This window comes from Cupressus sempervirens, chromosome 11 (assembly GCF_028749045.1).
Source record: "Cupressus sempervirens isolate cs-2001-9-10 chromosome 11, ASM2874904v1, whole genome shotgun sequence".
In the NCBI taxonomy this organism is placed as follows: Eukaryota; Viridiplantae; Streptophyta; class Pinopsida; order Cupressales; family Cupressaceae; genus Cupressus; species Cupressus sempervirens.
Window position 1 is genome coordinate 205,576,904 of NC_143128.1, and position 16,872 is coordinate 205,593,775.

Below are 16,872 nucleotides of genomic sequence, written 5' to 3' on the forward strand. Positions count from 1 at the left end.
CCATGTGTCCATATACATCTAAATTTTCTAGCTCTATGTTGTTGTAGAATCATAGGTGTCTAGGCATAAGGAAAAATGTATTGAATAAAGGGAAAAGCTATTCATTCAATAATTCAATCAAAAAATCAATCAGTAATAGTACTATCTTATGATATATCTTTTTTTGTGAGATCATAAAGGGAAATAGAAGGGTCTTTGATGATACGAGGTTCCTTTTTGTTGTAAGATTGTGACCTCAGAAGATTGGAAGAAAATTTAAAGGAGGTCCAAAAGCTACGATTTGTGACTTGTTATGTCATTGCAAGAGGAAAAGTATTTACTATCAATGCTTTTCCAAGGAAGGTGATCATCATAATATGGTCATAGGTCAATGATAGCTTTTGGGTTAAGTATTGAAGTTATAAAATGGCTAGTGGTAACTTCTTGTCATGAGATTGTAAACACTCAAAGGGAGACCCACGAACATGAGATAAACTATGATCATATGATCATAAGAGTTAGGTTTTCAATAGAAGATGTTATGATGGTTTTTTACCTTCTTTGATGATCATAGGATCATAAGCCATGGATTGACAAAGAATTGTATTTTCATCTATCTAAGCTAGAAAGTGATGGATGTTTCAACTAATAGAAAGGAAGGAAAGGTACAAAATGATAGTTTGAATATGTTTGAGCTACTGACATATCTTATTTGGCATACTAGTTGTAAAGAATAAACATTTTTTAATGGTGAATCTGATATGCTTGACTGCTTACTAGTTATTTTCAATGTCTCCCATTCTTGATAAATGAAAAGTGACATTTACTCATTTCCTGATGATCCATCTTCTTATCTAATGCATTAATGGCCTCCATTTCTATCTTCTTAGGAGCCATTTTTGGTGAAATATTGGATTTTCCTACATCATGACATGTACCAAGATCAAATATTTTCTAGATATGCAATGCTTATTTTCTACAACTTGGTTTTAGTGGTTAAGTATTGGGTTCTTGATGAAGTTATCTTAGTTATGCTTGCACTATAAAAGAAAGCTTTGTAACCCTCCAAAGGGTTGATCCTTCTTTGATTCTCTAGTATTATATTCTCTACAATGCTACTATAATTTTTTGTGCCTCTGAGTTAATATAATTCTCTAATTGTATCTCCTTCTACAATTAATATATTGTACAATACATTTCTTTCCTCTTGTTAATATATTGTCTTTATTCTTCAACTGTATGATTGTGTCTACTTGGCCTTTGGATGATATAGAGTGAATTATCTTCCTTATAACATTATTTTTATTGTTGATCTGCATGTGGTTGCATTATTAAACAAGGATTGAACCTTTATACTTTGAGATTATGTTAGTAAAATGTGCATTCTTAGGTATAGATAAAATTGAACAACTATTTTGGTGTATCACCCCTTTAGATTAGAATAGGTAGTTTTTCTTTCATGCATTTCTTCTCCCTTTTCCTCTTGAAAGACTAGGTAGGTGCACCCTCATAGTAAGGAAGTCATCCTTTTCTAGAGACTCAATCTCATTGTTCATGTCACACAACTTGGAGATTGTTTCCATGTTTCACAAGGTTTCCTTTAGGTAATAACTTTAGGAAAGGATAAAATCTTTTGTGATAATAGTAACCCACATTAAAATTCATGTAAATCATTTTTTTTAATTGCATATATATATATATATATATATATATATATATCATAAAAAACTTATTTACTATTGTAATTTCGTATATAATAGATATATTTTTTATCAAAATTTCACCATAGCTCTGGTAGGCCAATGAAATAGAAACAATCAAATATAAGAATTTAATTTCTAGTATTCTTTCTCAAACCCCACCCTGTATCAAAATATAGGATTCTAACTTATAAAATAAGGGTTATAAAATCATCAATTTGTTTATAGAGGTTTCTCAAATGAAGAATGATATAATCACATACAAGGGTTTCAATCTAATTGAATTCTAAAAATATATTTGCAAACATAGAGAAGAAAAGAAATCAAAGAATGAACAACTACTGCACAAACCCACAAGATCCTACCTAGGTCGGGTGCTAAAACAATGAACACACAAAACACACAAGAATTTTCCTTCTCTTTTGAAAACCGTCTTTTCAGAAATCAGTTTCTCTGAACCTATGTGTGGAGAAACAAACTCCAATTTCCTCATAAAGAGTTTTTCCCAAAATTTAGGGCTTTGATTGTGCAATCATGTGAAAAAACCATATCCTTTATTATTTGATCATTTTGATTTTCATGCACCAACTTTATGCAATTTTAATTAAAATAAACTTTATTAAACTAATGCTTTTTCTCTTTAATTAATTCTCGAGATGTTTTTAATAATATATTTACTAATTTAACTAATAATATTATTTAGAGTTTATTAAAATAAAACTCCTAAATAAATTATTATTAAATTAAATAAATGTAAATATGCCCAAATTAGGACTTTGAATAAATATTTTAAATTTAATAATTTGATTTTATTAATTTATTAATTAATTAAATATAATTAAATATTGAATTTTCTTTATTAAATTTCCATTAAATTAAATCATTAAATACTCTTTTAAGTTAATTTAATTACAATAGAAAATCATCACATATCCACAAGACTAAATATGAAAATCCATAATCAAGTACAGAACACATATTCAAACTCTATGGTTAAAATTATGAATTCACATCACTTGACTAATTTAGAAGGGTAAGCAATGAAGATACTTGTCCTACTTTCTAGGAAAATTTTGTTAGGGTTTAGGATTTAGATTTAAGAATTATCTCCCCACTTATACCATTGAGATACTATGATAGGGTACACTCATCTTGGCAATTCAAGAAAGTCGATACCTGGTACCTGCAATCTTCATGAAATCCACACATGTACATACTGATATATTCTAAACTAAACATGCAATGGTGGGAAGTGATGCATCATGTAGATCCTAACTAGCAAGTGACTATGACTCCCTCTGTTAACCACATCATGAATGTTAATCATAAAGTGAAATAGATAGGGACACCATACACATGCAAGTATGGGTTAAGTAACCATAGAAACTACACATAAATAATCCATTTACTAATCATCATGAGATCATTGAAATTCACTAAATGAACATACATATATCATCATCAAAATAATCATGAACACATGAAATTAGTAAGTAACTCAAGTATCTCATCACATAAATCAACTGAATAAGAAATACCTCTAACCAAATCCAGTAACCAAGAACTAATAAATCATAAAACATAATCATCAAATAGGCCTAAAATAATTCGACAATAAAATTAGAAAAGTCAACTATGGGTAAGCATTACATATCCTCCTCTCTAAAATGCATTCTTGTTCTAATTAACCTTGTTATCATTTTCTTGATTCTCTTCTAGCCTACTTGGTCTTTTTCCTTTTCCAAATTTACCCCTTTCTTTGAAACCTCTATTACCTTTGCCTCTTTGCTATGAATCACATCTTCTCCTAGCCTTCTATTATGTCCTTGAGGCTAACTAAAATCATTTATGCATAAAGTTAGGAGCCATCATGCTGATCTCATCTTGAATCCCTTCACTCAATCCATTGAGGTATCTTGTCGCTCTTTCCACTTCCTCTTCTTTTCTTTTTGCTCTTAGGCTTAATTTGTTGAACTCTTTAGTGTAGGCACTCATTGTGAGATCCCTCTAACTTAGGTTCTACAATCTTTGATACATTTTTATTTCATAATCTGTGGGTAGGAATTGTACTCTCAATATGATCTTCATCCTCTCCCAACACTATATTTTTCTTCCCTACTACTACTCTGTCATCCTGCATCATGTTCCACCATACTAGTGTATATCCCTTGAGTCTAGCCTTGTCATAGCTGACTCTCTTCTCCTCTTGGACTTCCTTGTAATCAAACCAATTTTCTATGGTCTCCAACCAATCCAATAATTCTTCTCCATTCAAGCTACCATTGTAATAAGAAATATGCTCCATACCACCTTTGTTAAGAGATTTAAAGGCATCCAAAAATAGATTTTGCTCCTTCTCCACCTCTAGATCCTCGCCTCTTTCAAATGTCTCCCCTATTTGACTATCATCATCTTTCTGACTCTTATCTCCCCATTCTGCGATTTTCTTCTTACTCTTTGCTTCTACCTGATTGGCTTTGGCTAATAGTTCCTTACCAAATCCACTATGGCACCCTTGCTCATTTCCTTGGGTGACATACTACCAACCTCTTTGCTCTCTTGTAAGGAAACTTTCAATAAGAATATAACCATTTCCACATAACCCATAATAGATCTAAAATAATTATGCCATAAAAATCCACATGCAAGAGAATAGACAACATACCCACAAAAAATTGTGACACAAGATATACCCTGGGAAACCCAGTCTCCAAAAGCATCCATCACTATGTATTATTCAGCAAAAATACCATTGCAATAAAATCATGGAAGCCTTGAAAGCCATAGCTACAACCAAGCAATACATGTGAACAAGAATGAATCCACACATCCCATGTCATGCTTCCAACCTTGACAAATGCTCCCTTGGATAACCTATCAAGCCTTGTCCCGCTTGACTCTTTAACTTTTTGCCTTCTATCTTCTCACACAACAACTACCCTTGTGGAAACTTATATAGTAGAAAATCCCACAAAACCACCAAGTGGTATTTCATAAAGCATGTCCTACCTAACCCATTGACCCCACATTTAATATTAGAAATTTAATTATTTCCCCAATATTAAATAATTCCATGAAATATTATCACAATGTTACAATACAATTCATCAAGTATATCCCATGGGAATCTTTACATATTGTACATCCATCTAGGTGCAACATTACATAATAAAATAATATAATATAATATAACAATATTATGCAATGTGTGAAACACCTATTATCTCAAGAATCTCTCACTTGTTGTATACATTACATAGGGTCCATCTGTAGCCACACAAATGAACAAGGGAACAATCCCTCCTAGCACATCCACCATAATGGATCAAAGTAAACCATGTGCTCAATCCTGGTACATACAAAAAAATCAAATTATCCAGCATCTCAAACATGAATGACCTCACCTCCTATTATGCCACTGCCACCAAACATACATACAAGCCATCCAAATAGAAATCCACCCAACCTGTCACATTAGAAGATCATAAAATCTTGTACCAACTAAAAAGCCAAGCACAAAATCCTAATCCAAAGGTAATCACATATATCCATAGTTTTCAAAATATCCATAGCTGAAATAACACCCACAACAAGTGCCAAACTCATCCAACTATCTATACATCCAAAGGTATAACAAGCACTAGTAAATTTGAACTCAATTTTTGATGAATACTGGTCAAAATTTTGATGCAAGTTGGTCAAAATTTTGACCAAGCAGTTCGTGGTAAATTTTCTTGTCAAAATTTTGACCAACCAATGTTTGGTCAAAAATTTGATCAATACATTTGTCAAAAAAAAAAAAAAAGTTGCTAGCTCTGATTTGTTTGTGTTTGTCAAAATTTCCACCAATGTTTGGTAAAAAAAATTTTGAATTGGTGGAAATTTCGACCAATTCTTGGTAGAAATTTTTTTTAAATTGGTGAAAATTTCAACCAAGTCTTTGTAGAAAACTATCAAGAATTGGTCAAAATTTCCACCAATGTTTGGTCGGATTTTTTTTTTTATGCTATAACAAGTAATTGTTTCTTATCCAAGCCATTTAATTTGCAACCTTTTAAATCTATGCAAAGATATAGATGGAGTAGGAGAATTTTTCTTCTCAAACGTGTCCTTTGATTGTAAAGCGTCCATTCCATTATCTATTGAACAAGATATGTCTTGTTTATTAAACAGATAATGGAATGGACACTTTACAATTAGAGGACACCCTTGAGAAGAAAATTTCTCTTGCTCCAACTTTATCTTTGCAAAGATTTAAAAGGTTGAAAATTAAATGGCTTGGATAAGAAACAATTGCTTGATATAGCATGGAAAAAATGGACATTTATGCATAGGGCACCATCAATTATGTGAGTGATGCAGATGTAATTGAATTTTTTGGGGTCAAAGCCACCAATTAATAGAAGGTTTCTAATCTCCACGATGTTGACATTGTGGTTGTAAGGGTTGTGGAGAGGGAACCATAGTTGTTCTTATCATGAATTTTATCATGAATAGGGAACTTCTCTTTGTATTTCAATGCCTAGAAAAATCATGGGGTCTTCAAGTCTACTATATCCCATAATAGCTATGTAGTTATGCTTAATTATCCAAAGGCACCAAGAATCAAACTAAGTTCAGATTGAAAACAATTCCAAAAGCACCATGTTGCTAAGCACATCCAAGGTACATGAAAAATGTACTTTAACACATTATCTATATGTGGAATTTATAATACCACCCTTCAAAGGGCTTGCCTTTGCAACCACCCTACATGGCACATCAACTATTTTAAAACCTTATGTTTGAAGGTAGCTCGTGCATTAAGGTATGGTCCAAGGAGACATGTCAAAACCTCTCTATCTCTGTTCACTCCCTTGTTCATGGTCTTTTCACATTTAATTATTTATTCAAGGATTTTGGAGTACTTGTAGATGTCCCCTTTTTGAGTTTTCTCTTAAACAACCCCACATAAAAGGGGTGTAACTTTCTTCTTTATCATGGACTTTGTTTGAGCATTAGGAGACTATATCGAATGGTTCATTGATGTGTTGATTATGATTGTAGAGCTTGCCTTGTTCTCCTCAACATGCAATAAGGTTCAATGAGAAGTGCATCCAAAGCTCAATTTTTGTGAGCTTTATCATCAAGAAGGGTTGCTTGGGTGGTGTCTCAAAAAGAAGATGGCTTCCAATGGTTAATTGTTCATTTGAGAAAGATAAAATGAAGAATGACAAATGGGTTGGACTTGTGTCCAACATTTATGATGATCAATAGGACATCGCTAGAGGAAAAAGAATAGTTGATTCTATCTTTTAGGGGGCTATGGGAATGGGAACCCAAACAGTTATCATGAGTAGCTATGATTACATCAGTTCTACTTAGTGCATGTATGTGTGTTTTCTTTTGTTTAGTTTTCCATAGACCATATTTCATTTATGAATCTATTGAATTAGGCCATTTTTGTTTCACTTAATCTTGTTGATTATGATTAGGTATGCTTATGATGACACTACATCAGATGGTTTTTACATAGCTCCCACCTTCATGGATAAGTTGGTCCTCCACATAGCTAAGGATTTCATGGACTTGCATAAAATTAAATTATGTAATTATTTGTTTTCTCTTTCAAATTTTTATTTATATTGGTAGAAGATGTAAAGAAAGCATGGGAATGTTATTGATCTATCCATTTTGAGCCAATGCCCAATTAGGAAATTCAAGTAGTGTGAGGTAATGCAAACCATGCAATGCACTTGGGTATTGTTCATAAGGATGGGATAATTCCTTCTCTAATTTAACAGAATACCCAGGGTCATCTGGATCATCTAAAATCTAGCCATTTTGAGACACCCCTCTACTAGGAAATTTGTCGGCAGCCTAGCTGTGAATGTAGATGTCATAAGTTTGACTAGCTTGGGTTTGTTTGAGAACCTAAGATTAATAGCTTAAATGAGTACAACTTACCCCATTCCACATAAATAAATTTTCTAAGCCATGCATTTGATTGTTCATGTTATGTTGATAACAAAGGGTTCATTTGCATGTTGCTATGCATTTCATTGTTCATGTTATGTTGATAACAAAGGGTTCATTTACATGTTCCTAAGCATTGGCCTAACCATTAGGTATTCTAACCCAAGATAAACTCTAAGGGATGTGCATTTTCCTAATAATGTTTGAGAAGACCATGTAAGTTTCTAATCGTATAAGTTTTGGGGAGGGTGGCTAGTTTAGGTGGTTTTGCAATGTTCAAACAAAATTGATCTAATGTTTGGAGAAATTGATCAATGAACAAATTGAAATGTCAAAAAGGTTGATAACAATAGAATAGATGGTAAAATAGTTAATACATACCATAAATCTTTCTTTCTATGCTATGAAAATCTGGAATTGGATTGTCAGTTGTTGATTACCATTTGACTGATGATGTTATTGAGCATGCCAACTCTTCTCTTGTTTGGAAAATCCAAGTATATCCTAATTTTGTTTGACCTATTGTCTAGGATTAAACATACTAATGTTCTTGGCCAAATCTCTTGGTTAGAATTCACTCATCTGTAACTACAAGAATAAGTGTTTCTGCTACAGAAGCAATTTTACTATTTACTTGCTTATAAATAATAGAAGTTATCAGTTATTCTTGTGATTTATTTCAATCATTTTGGCTTTCCTTGAATAATAGGTGCCTCTTATTTTGGGGGCTTGGGGTGGAAAAGGTCAAGGAAAATCATTTTAGTGCGAGCTTTTTTTTGCAAAGTAGGGATCATGTAAGTGAGACATTCTTCTAAAGATAGAGGCTTTCCTCAAAGTAAGTCATTCTAAATTGAGTATCTTTGTTAGTGAAATGTTATTGCCCACTCAGAACATATTCAATTGCAAAACTAAAGCTGAATTGAGTTTCTTTATTAGAGCTTTTTATTGTAAATGCAATCCTTAGTTCTATTTGTCTAATTCTAGCAAGGACACTGGGTAGAGGTGATGAATCAAATTAATAAATTTCTTTTTGAAACTGTGCATTCCACCATTACTAGTCTCCTAGAGAGTACAACATTACCATTGCAATCTCACTTTCTGAACTAGAATCCTTTGAATGGACCAAACCTAATTGGAAAGAACTACTACATGCACAACTATACTCTACAATTAAGGCCACAATTTTTTAAAATTATTTAGTAGTAGGGCATTATTAGGGTTGAGTAATTTCAAAACTAGCATCTAATGAGGGCCAAAAGTTTTGAAAAATATTTGATAGGAGGGCATTATTGGGGTTGAATCCAATTTCAAAACTTCTCCTATCTGAAAACCACTTATTTTTCTATTCAATGCATTCCCATTAGATGAGTGTAGGAGAATTGGAGAGTGGAAATGTAGGTGAGCCTACCAAACTTATTAGGCAAAGATATAGGGAGGCTTCTAATATAAAAAAGAAAGATAGATGTGTGCCCACTTCATAAATGATCTTGATATAGGTACTGGTAGAATGGGTGGAACTACATACTACATGGTCAATAATCAAATGGTGAATGCAACTCTCATGAACATTGCAGACAATCCTACAAATGTTCAACTACCAAGCCAATATAAAAAAGTTGAGAATCCTCGAGTACCAATTATCATTATAGGAAATTACTTTCTACTTTATATGCACCTTTGATTAGAGATGGATGGATGGAAAAGTTCTATTGGGAACTTACTTGAGATGACCTCATTGGCATTTGTAGAGGAATTTTTAGGGTAGAAAATGTGCACCTTAATGCGATAGCTAATTTAGTAGATATGTTACTTGGTCAATCAATAGGTAAGAACCACCTAAAAATCTTATTATTTGTGATGACTTCAAGCTTGTCTCACCTTGCATCTTTTGGTCAAGGATTTGTATTTACAAGAATGAAGTTAAGACATTGGTTCTAGCCTAATTTAACAAAAATTACCACTATAACTAGCAAAAATAATTTATCCATCTGGGCAACTATATCCACAAGAAGTGAAATCTCCTACATCTGTAAAGAAGCATGCAAAGAGAAGAAAATTGAGACATGTATTTAAAGTATTTTTTTTGTCAAGTTAGTGCCATGAGGCTCTTTCAAGCATAATTTGAAAATAACTACATTGAAGCTGGTAAATAGAAAAGAAAATAGAACTAGAATTAACAAACATACCTATGGGGCAACTTCATAAATAACATTGATCACATTCAACAGAAAGCATTGTTCCTCATCTAAAAACTCTTTGAACTTTAGATCTAAATGCTTTACATTCTATATAGCTTTTGTTAAATTGTTTCTTAGACTATCATTTTCTATTTTCATCCACAAGATGTCAGTTTCACCATTTTCTTTATCATCCTTGACGAATTGTGTACTAAAAAGTAATGGTCTCACTTTTTTAAGGATGTCACCTCCAAATTATTCTACATCTATTACTGAGATAACCAATCCACTTGCACCTACTTTTCTCAACCTAGAAATTAAGCCAGCCAAAGTGCTCAACTTAGTTGAGTTAAGCATGACAAATGCTGGTATGGTAATGACTTGACAAACACTATCAAACAATATATCTTCATCCTCTTTGTTCTCAATGAAAAGCACTATGAAATTAGCACCATATGTAGCACTTGCACTCTGAGCAGACTTAGCACTTCTTACAATTCTAGCCACCAATGGAAGAAATGTAGAATCTAATCCAACACTCTACATCATTTTCTTTGCAATGATAACAAGTAGCCAAGAAGTGAAGAACATGAGATAAGTTATAGAATCTAGAAGAGATATTCTCATTTCATATTCAAATTAAAGAGGTTTTAAATAATTTAGGAGTTGTCACTTGCCAATCATCGAAGTGCTTCTAATATTTCATTTGAATGAGATATAGTCATGTAGACACCTCGTAGTTAGGAAACATATTCAACCTTGCCTATTTGATAAAAAGCACTATATAAAGCTAGTATTAACTCAAGTTAAATTTGGCACATTTGAAAGAAGATAAATATAAAATCTGCAATAAAAAATTTCATTCGAAGAGCCACTAATTTATTATAATTCATATATGTACTATAATGTTAAAAAAAGGTTCCTAAAATATAGTAGTTTAAGTAAGAACTAAACTGGCAAGGTAAAATTTTTAAGGAAGCTATTAGCAACACTACCAAGCAGAAACCACCTACCTAGATGTTTGTATTGATCCACCACGGGTGAAAGTGAAATCCTCAAAAGTCTATTAAGATTTCTAAAATTTGCATTTCTCAGCAACACAATTCTTGTCCACTCTTTACTTTTATACAATACAAAATGTATTTGTAAACTTGTTAATGTTCTCTATACCTAATAACTAGTTGACAGTATTGTGACTAGCCACAAGAACTGACATGAACTACAAAGGATGTGTTCAAAGAAAGCCTTGTAAATTTTATACTAAAATAATTCTAAATTCTAAATTCAAATTCTCTCCAAAAACAAAAAATAATAAATATGAGAACTCTAATAAAGTAGAATGGAAAATTGATGAGATAAAACACTATCTAATTCTACCAATGTTTCAAGGGAGCACATTCCTTGGATCAAAATGATGTCTCAAACATCCTAGGTCTTGCAAGGACTTAAAGAGGTTATTTCCTATATGGGTCTATCCTAGTTTGTCCCACCTTATTTGAATTTTTTGTAGTTGTATAGATGTATGTATGTCTATGATGCTCTCAGCAACAATATTAAGATTTAAGCTATATTTTAGTACTAAAAGATGATGCAAATACAACATATCTATGAATTCTCAATCAATAATACATCCATGGTGCAAATTAATGGCATCAAACAATGATAACAATGAGTTGCCTATCAATATTGCTATCCAGATTTTAGGTTCAAACCTAGTTCAACTCCCAATAGACACGTATAGCACATGTTGGATAGCTACGATCTAGTACAACACCCATACTTGAGAACCTACAAGAATGTTTACAGGAGCCACCTGTATTCAACCAAAAAGAGCATGCCCATAATTCAAGATGGCATTGCTAGCAAGACACTAAATTATCTATAAGATTTTTTGTTATCTACATAACCTTACATGAATTCAATCACACAATTTTCTACATTGAGCTAATAAGAGATATCGCTACAAAGCCTTAAAGATATTTGATGCCTAAAATATAAACTTAGTCAAACAAACATTATTATGTAGGTACAGGTATCACTTCTTAGAGTTTAAAAATATTCCTTTCCCAAGTACACAAATGGCATACATATTTTCTAAGAGAAGCTCCTCTTTTTGTTGATGATGAAGGGTGTGCTATTGTAGTAGTTGGAAAAGGATGCATTGTTGAATGTGGCGGCATTGGTAGAGATGGCAACACATTAGTTTTTTTTTTTCTTTCATGATGTTGAAACATTTGGAATATGGGATAGATCATGGATCTACAATAGCCTAAGACACTGTGACAAGTACATAAGTGGAAAATCAAAAATAAGAGGGGAAATCAAATCTATTGCACAAAAAACTCAATTTAACAAATGGCCCAACACCACCTCGCTTATAATACTATTCTAACAAGATAGGTGGATTTGGTTAGATAAAAAAAATGATCCTACCTATAATGCTAACTAATGATTAATGAAATAACTCAATGATACAAGATGGTAAAGATTTTTAGGGTGTAGAAATGGAAAGAGAAAACAACTAAGACCAACTGGTAGGCTAAGTGAGCTCTTTATCCAAGATACCTACATGACTCAAAGGAATACAATGCAAATTTAGGGTCCCAATTTAGTACATGTCCATCTTGTATGGATAGGCTACAAATGGTTGTACAAGAAGGTACAATAAGGTCATCTAAGATGGTCATATGAGTAATTCAAATATATTTAGTTAAATAAGACAATGCTTGTAGGCCAAATTTGTAGGGTTTTTTAGAAATTAGAAAGCACAAGGATATGAATCAAGCATTGGAAATTAGATTACTCTAGAGGGTCTATCATGAAAAAAATAAGTTATGAAGCCAAGTCATATAGACTAAGTATTTGATGAACAATGTCAACAATTTGTTCACTTGTAAGCTACCTAGAGGTTCAAGTATTTGAATTTTTTTGCAAAACTATTGTAATTTCTTGAGTTTGAATATGAAATGGAGATGGGGTAGAGGTGACAATCCTAAATTTTGGACGACCAATGGATGGAAGATAAGGCTTTCAATTAGCACCAATGTTTTATCCCCATGATGACACATTTTAAGGAAGTTGAGGACTCCATTGTAAGGATCCCTCCTAATAGGTATTAGAAAAGGCTAAAAATAGCTATTGTTGAGTTACAATTCGTATGTGATGAGATTTAGGAGAGATTGGCCAAGTGGCCTCTAGTGGAGGAGGTGAATGAGGACAGTGGTATGGAGATGATCAAGGACACTTTACCAAATATTTCTCTAATATTGGCTCCAAAGAAAATCCAATAATCTAGAAGAAGTTCTACAAAACCAATATAAATGTTTTTTTATGGATGGTTTGGAAAAGAAGAGCTCAAAATTGGGATAGACTTTAGGTATTGGGTAAGATAGGCCCTTCTAGATGTGTTGTGTAAATTTCAAGCAAAAAATAGTGATCACCTTTTCCTTCATTACAAGGTCACATGGTAGATTTGGAGTCATTTCTGGGCTAAATGGGCATTCAAGTGGGGTGATTTAGAAAAATGTGGCTAGACTTTTGGTGTTGCAAGATACCAATTCTACTAGTTTGGGCCTAAAAATAATATAGAATGTGGTTGCGGCAATCATTGTGGGAAATCTTTTTCTTGAAAGGTACTCAGTTAAGGCAAAGAGGTGTGTATGCAAGAGAATTTGACCTATTGGAAGCAAGAGTTAAAAAACAAACATTAGTTGGACATAGATATTAAGATATTCAAGACAAAATGAAACACAACTAATATTATGCTTGAGTTTTGCAACTCCAAGCAACCAATAAATCAAGTCCTCATGCAAGCTCAAACAGCTCAACAAAGGCACCCATGAGAGGCCATGTTGGTGTTTTTTAGATTGGAGGGATGTGAGTGTGCTCTCCCCAAACACAACTATGAATCCCAAGATGTTGAATGATGCAATAATGAATGTGTAACTAAGCTAAATGATGAAGAATACTTCAATAGATGGCTATAGAAGCAACCATTCTTGAGAGCACTCAATGGATAATAGAAATGTATGTAGAAAGAAAATCTAAGAATGTAATACTATCATGAATATGCAAAGAAATGTAAGAAATAAACAACTACCAAAGGGTTAGTAACTATGCATAAAATCTCTAGAAAGTTCTAACTCTAAACTAGCATGATAACAATGCATATGGAGGAGATGAAAAATGCTTGAGACAAGAGCTCTATTTATAGGCTTGAGAGAGGCCTTGGGGAGGTGGCATCTATGTGGCATCCACATAGGTTCCACAAGGGAGACACATGGGCAAAATTACAAGCCATGCAAAATTCAAAAAGAGCCTTTAATGTTTGAGAGGCTCAAGGTGTGCTCACACATGTAAACAACCTTGGGGGAAGGAGTGAGCGACAAATGTGTAAGAGATGGAAGCTTTATTGGATCAAGAGCTTCTCACACATGTGTGAGCAAACTCTTAGGAGCTAAAAGGTGTTTAGAAAGGGATTTAGGATAATAAAGTGGGATTAAGTAGTGGGTAGTCTTAGAAGGATGAGAGTGATGGTTGTAGACTAGGTTTTAGGATAAGATTAGGATTAAATTAAATAGGATTCAATTTAATCATAGGTTTAGAGAAATTAATGGAGACGGAGGAATTAAATAAATAGGATTTATTTAACAAGGGGATTTATGGAGGATCATGTATTAAATAAATTTAACACATTAGGGATGGAAGTATTTAAATTAAATTTAAATACATAGGAAAAGTGAACTTATTTAATTAAATAAGTAGACAAATATGATCAATATAGTTAATTATTAATAAATTAATTATAATTTCAAGGGAAATATTAAATGAATTAATATAGTGTTTAGGACAATTTTAAGTGTCTACAAGGTGAATTTTGATAGGATATGGGATAAGGTGGTTAACACCATTAAATTTTTTGGAGAGATTCATAAGAAATATTATTAGAATGTAGAGAAAGGAGAATTGGGCTAGGCACACTTGTGGACCAATTTTAGGGGCTTCATGATGGCTCCCTCTCTGACCAAAGGTAGCAATAAGACATATAAGTAGGAAAAGCCAAAGCATAGGTGGGTGAACCTAAAATTCAATGGAGTAACTAAAGGGAATCCTAGAAAAGATGCAAGTGGAAAAATTTTAAAGATGCATGGGGGAAGCTGCTAGGTCTATATGTTGAAGACTTCAGAATAGACACTTACAACTTGGTTGAGGCTAAAACCCTAGCTACTATGGGGATTAATGATACTAGAGAAAATAGGTGGACAAAGCTCTGGATTAATGGGGATTCCAAATTATTCATTAGGGCCTTAAAAGGGGGTGTAGTTCAAAAAATGGAGATTGTAAATGATCTAAGATGGTCATACAAGAAGGTACATAATCATTCATAAAATTACCCTCTCACTCAATGATCTCACTTAGACCAATACATGGCATCAACAATGCACAGTTTCCCTTTTAACCATCTACCTTAGGGTATTAACATGTAACCTCCATGATCTCCTCTATACTCCTAGTGTTATAACATCCTATAATACACCATTCTAGACCCATTCCACAAGCTAGAATAGTTGTCACATAAAGTGGAATGTGTCATATCCACATGATAACCCCCAAACTATGAAGAAATTGTCAGATCTAATAGTCTATAGGAACAGTCAAGGTGAATTGAACATAATGGCTTAAATAAATTTCAAACCATACTAAATGAATGTTAGAATAGTATTCTACTATGTCCAATATAATTTCTATCAGAAAGAAGATTTGCAACCACCAATTTACAGTGAAAATCTTGCATTATCAAATTTGTTGTCTTACAACCTAGATCCTTCTACACCATATTTTTGGGCATGTATATGAGTGTTTAAATGCATTCTAATCCTTCCCAACTACTCTCAACCAATATTTTAGCTAAAATTAGCCATTGGTGAAAAGTTGTCAACAAATAGTTACTACGTAAGTTGACAACTTTTGAGCAACTTTTTGCATTTTACTCTTCCAACCATTCTGTTAACCCAAAATGGTTACATTTAGTTTATTTACTTCAAATCTGATTTAGAAACATGAATTTTCCATTGATCGCATGCATTTGACCAATTTGAGAAATGGGGGTCCAATGGATTGTTGGGGGAATGCTATCTAGCAAAAATTGTATTAGAATCTCCAATAAAACTAGAAGCAACAAGTACATCTCTAACATATAGTAGATCAGGTAATTGTTCCTCTAAAAAAAAAATACCATCCATTCTTAGAGATTCAATATTAAACTTTTCAATTGCAGAAAATATACTCTACATGAGACATGTTCTAGATTTCATTGGGAAAAAAATTAAGCTAATGACAAAATCTCACATACCATGAAGATTTTAACTTATTTCTCTGAACTCATTTGGATTGGAAAAATCTTCTTGGAAAGGACAATCAAGAATAGATACTGGACTTTGATGTTAACCTTTATCAATATTGATTTCTAGGACATGGTTCTCAAATACAAGCAATTTCTTTATTAGACTACAAGGTGAAGGAAATTCAAGTTGCACTACTAATGAATTGCCTAGAGTCACATTAAACTAATTCCAATGGCTAATATTAGAAACCATAGAAAATGAGCATTAATTATGTTCGAGTAAGACCATTCTATTGAATTCTATAAACATATATGCAAACTTAGAAAGGTATTATTGTGTAATGTTCTCATATGAAGATGAAACTACTTTTATTGTGTAATGTCCTCTTATGGACTAAAGACTTGATTGTAATGGACTAAAGTGTCCAAGCTTCAATAATGTTTCAAGAAGTATAGAAGGTATAGAAGGGGCATGGGATAGGTCTAGATATTAGAAAAAAGGTTAAGTATCAAAATAAAGCCATTTTTGTTCTTTAAAATTAAATATTTAAAAAAAGTAATGGCTAGTTTAGGGATTGATAAGTTTTAGGTTATATGCTTAACATTCAACTCAACAAATGGAATTTGGTTGAGTTAGTTTCTTAAGTAGTTATAGGGGATCTTTTATATGAGAGAAGAAGTATTTGTTACGACAAGGGGAGAAGAAGGATTGGGTAAT

General features: G+C 32.7%; 2 pseudogenes; both read left to right on the plus strand.

Moving 5' to 3' along the window:
- LOC149528889 (ribulose bisphosphate carboxylase/oxygenase activase B, chloroplastic-like) overlaps nucleotides 1-8,421 on the plus strand; it is a 178,210-nt pseudogene extending 169,789 nt beyond the window's left edge.
- A 577-nt stretch (nucleotides 8,422-8,998) lies between these two features.
- LOC149528890 (ribulose bisphosphate carboxylase/oxygenase activase 2, chloroplastic pseudogene) overlaps nucleotides 8,999-16,872 on the plus strand; it is a 102,142-nt pseudogene continuing 94,268 nt past the window's right edge.